Source organism: Mirounga leonina, unplaced genomic scaffold, assembly GCF_011800145.1.
Source record: "Mirounga leonina isolate KUSES-001 unplaced genomic scaffold, KU_Mleo_1.0 Mir_165, whole genome shotgun sequence".
Taxonomy (NCBI): domain Eukaryota; kingdom Metazoa; phylum Chordata; class Mammalia; order Carnivora; family Phocidae; genus Mirounga; species Mirounga leonina.
This window is the reverse complement of record NW_023270415.1, coordinates 2,000,738-2,004,942: the sequence shown is the minus strand read 5'-3', so window position 1 is coordinate 2,004,942 and position 4,205 is coordinate 2,000,738. Positions and strand designations below refer to the sequence as shown.

At 43.2% G+C, this 4,205-nt stretch overlaps 1 pseudogene; it reads left to right on the top strand.

Annotated features, from left to right (window-relative positions):
• The window catches only part of LOC118015363, a 7,855-nt pseudogene extending 4,393 nt beyond the window's left edge, over window positions 1-3,462 (top strand).
• Window positions 3,463-4,205: the final 743 nt, after the last annotated feature.

Here is a 4,205-nt window from a genome sequence, read left to right as displayed (position 1 = left end):
TTCTTTCTTTCTTTCTTTCTTTCTTTCTTTCTTTCTTTCTTTCTTTCTTTCTTTCTTTTTTTTTTTTTTTTGTAAAGGAATGAATGAAATGCTTTTGGTAAACAGGTAAACCAAAAAATCATTCTGAGCCATGACCTCAGCGATGAGCTGTCCCCATATTTTCTAACATCCTGAAATTTTCCATTCGACTTGGGTGGCTGATTTCACATTTTTTTCCTGGACCTCTGTACCCTGTGGAGTTTGGGACACCACCAAATGCAAGGAGTGAGCCTGACACCTGCCTGTGGTCTCCTGGCTCCTGCCCTGCGTAACACAAATCTGGGGGGAGAACAAGCCTGAAGGCCACACTGCCCTCCCACACAGACTGAAGGAGGATGCTGGAGGATGAGAAAATTATCTCTGGGAAACATTTAAAGGAAAAGGAATTATGGACCAAAGCTGTGCTTCAGATGCAAATGGAGAAGGCTTAATTAACCTTTACTTTTTCCCATTAGATTGGGAACATTTGGATTCACTTGAGAAATGTTTTCTTACCTTCTCAAAACAGATCTGAGCCAGTGATAAACATGTTAAAAACTATTTTTAAAAGCAAATAAAAGGATGTCCTTCGTGAGAGGTTTTACCATCATAGTTTCAAACTTCAGTTTAATGGAGATTTTTAGCACCTGTTGGATACTCACCCCATCTGGGAGATACGACTCTGAATCTAAATTTTATTTTGAGAGAAGTGCTCAGAAATGAATGATTCACATGCAACCACTCCGAGTTATTAATTTGAAAAAAATAAAATTTGTTTTCTGAAGACTCCCACTGCTATCAGTATTTTTTACGGGACTGTTGTTCTCGCATACTAATATAGTTCTTTTCTTTTGGGACACTGTTAGTTATGAAACAGAACTGACTATCCTGCCAGTGACCTATATTAACAGAACAGGGGGCAGGGGAGGTAATCTCTGTTTGTAACCTTTCACCTTGAAAGGTGCCTCTGTTGTTAACTAACTAATGTGGAAACTGATCTGCCTGAGATAGCCAGTGCCTATGACCATTTTTATATTAGGAGAAGCAAAAGTCAACTTCAGGATAAATCTAGCATCATTATCACCATATCCCTTCCTCTTACCTACATTCTAATTCTGTGAAAAATCTTCAGGAATTTCCTGACATCTTTGACCAGCATAATTTCCAGCAGGCATTAGAAGTTTGGAGGTTGCCCTCAATTTCATTTGTCACCTTTAATGTGAGCTCTCCATGAAGTGTTGGTAATAAGCAACTGCACAGAGCCATACCCGAGTGTTTTAGCAGCCTGTTTTCACATGTCATGTTTCTACATGGAGTCACATGTGACATGGATTAAATCATAGCCCCCCAAAGCAATCATACTGTCAAAGCTCAATATAACGACTGAATTTCTGTCTCTGCAAATCCTTAAAAAGGAAGTTGTGCTATACTTCCATTTTTCTGTAAAAACAGACCACCATGTCCATCCTGACATTTTCACCCTAAATTTATCGTATTATTCACCTAATGGGAAAAATCCAACTCATGCCTACTTTTATTCCTTATAATGTATATTCTTTCCATATAAATACTCTAAACATCAATATTTAGTAATGATCTTCCTTTGTATACAGATACCAAAAGATAATTGGCCTGCCCTTACTGCTTATCTTTTTCACTTAATTTTGAATTATACATCTTAATGAACAAGGAGCTTAAAACCTCTCTATGGACAAAAAAACAAGAAAAAAGTTTTGAGATTATAAAAGGTCAATACATTTGCAAACATTAAATGACTCTTCACACAATACCTCTTTGCAAAAGAATTTCTCTGGTAATAATACCCAAGTCTCCAGAGATTTCCCTGGCCTTAATTCTGCAACCTAGTTTGAATCTGTCCTATGCATTATGCTGGCCTTGTTTTCTTCTCTACAATGATGACTCAAAACCATTAGAAAAGCAAGTTTCCTTTCCAGTGGCTTTACATTGGGTGCTGTGTAAATTGAGGACTAGTGGTACCTTTGGCATCTCCGAGATTACTAGGACCTTTGCCACCATATGTCACCTGCAGAGATACGGGAGCTCTTGGCCTGAGCAGGTGCACTGGAGACCACGGGACCCTGGCTATTGCCCTGTTCGGAGCCACCGAGTCGGTGGTTACCCCTGGACTCAGCCAGGAGGAGGCTCTGCAGAAGAAATTCAACCAGCTCAAGGAAAAGAAAAAGGCACTGCTGGCTCCGAAGACGCAAAGTAGTACAGCAGAGCCAGCCAGGGCAGCGTCCACCGTCCCGGCGAGAGCAGCCTGGGGTAGGCCCGGCCACGGCGACAGAGCGGCAGATAGCTGGTGAAGTCAGGGGCCACCAGTGTCCTCATGGCTAAGACCAAGAACTCGGGCTTCAGATGTTCTCGGACCCTGGTGAGGAAGTTAAAGGACCCTGAGAAGGGGCCAGCCCCCAATTTCCAGCTGTTCCAAAGGAGCATATCTTCCCCAGAGAAAATCTCTGTATGAGAGTTTTGTGTCTTCCAGTGATGGGCTTCAGGAACTGGGGCCAAGATGGGGACGAGGCAGAGGACCCAGGGGCTGGTGAGGGTCCCCCTCAGAACTTTGACTGGTGCTCTGAAAAACCTGGTAGTGCCCACTCCTCAGCCTCCCCTCCCCAAAGCCACAGCTGGGGCCACAGCTGTGAGCAGAATGGGGACAAAGACAGGGACCCTGAACAAGAACCAGAAGGCCCTTTCCACGTGTTGGACTCGTTCCCCCAAAGCAGGGCCCCTCAGAAGGGGAATACTCTTTAGGCATGTGGAGAGGACAGGATGCCCACCGTCTTCTGTGGGGCCTTCTCTTCCTTTGGAAACATCCTTGACCTCTCCATGCACTCACCCAGAAACTGTGCCTCAGTCACCTATGAAAAGATGGCATCAGGGCGCCTGGGTGGCTCAGTCCTTAAGCGTCTGCCTTCAGCTCAGGTCATGGGATCGAGTCCTGCATCACGCTCCCCACTCAGTGGGAAGCCTCCTTCCCCCTCTCCCACTCCCCCTGCTTGTGTTGCCTCTCTAGCTGTCTCTCTCTCTGTCAAATAAATAAATAAAATTTATTAAAAAAAAAAAAAGATGGCATCAGCAGATCACGCCATTGCTGAGCTCAATGGGATCCAGGTAGAATCGGTACAGCTCAAAGTCAGCATTGCCTGCAAACAGCCCATGCTGGATGCTGCCACTGGCAAGTCTGTCTGGGGCTCCCTTGCTGTCCTGAACAGCCCTAAGGGTTGCCACTGGGACAAGAGGATCCAGATTGTCTCCAGTGATGATGCCTACAAGGAAAACCTTGTGGACGGCTTCTAGGAAATGGAGTTGGACTCCGTGTACCTCATCCGTACCAACACTGGTCTCAGCGAAACACTGAGGTAGAAGCTCAAAAACAACAACAACAAAACCAAAACAAACACACAAAAAAAGATACAGGAGTTCTTTCTTTCCCCCCAGTTTTTTTGAGAAATATCTGACATGCATCACCACATATGTATGATGCATACAGCTTGAGGTGAAGGCTTAATTTACACATGTGGTGAAATGATTACCATAATAGGTTCAGCTAACATTCATCTTCTCATGTAGATACAATAAAAAGAAAAGAAAAAGGAAAGAAAAAATTATCCGTGTGATGAAAAAGAAAAAAAATTCTCTTTAGGATTTACTCTCTTAACAACTTTCCTGTACCCCATAGAGCAGTGTTAGCTGCAGTCAGCATGCTGTATGTTGCATCCCTAGTTTATTTACCTTCAAACTGGAAGTTTGTACCTTTGGCCACCTTTCTTCCAATCCCCCTTCTCCCCAACCCCTGACTCTGGTAACCACAAGTCTGATCTCTTTCTATGAGTTTGTTTTTATCTGTTTTTTGTTTTTATTTTTAGATTCCACCTACACATGTGATCATATAGTATTTGTCTTTCTCTGACTTACTCCATTTAGCATAGTGCCATCAAGGTACACCCATGTTGTCACAAATGATGGGATTTCCACCTTTTTTGTGGCTGAATGATAGTCCACATTCTTATGGCAACTTCTTTACCCATTCATCCATGGATAGGCACTTGTTTCTGTGTCTTGACTGTTGTAAATGCTGCAGTGAACATGGGGGTGCAGATATCTTTGGAGTTATTTTTTTGTTTCCTTTGGCTATATTCCCAAAAGTGAAATTGCTGGATCAT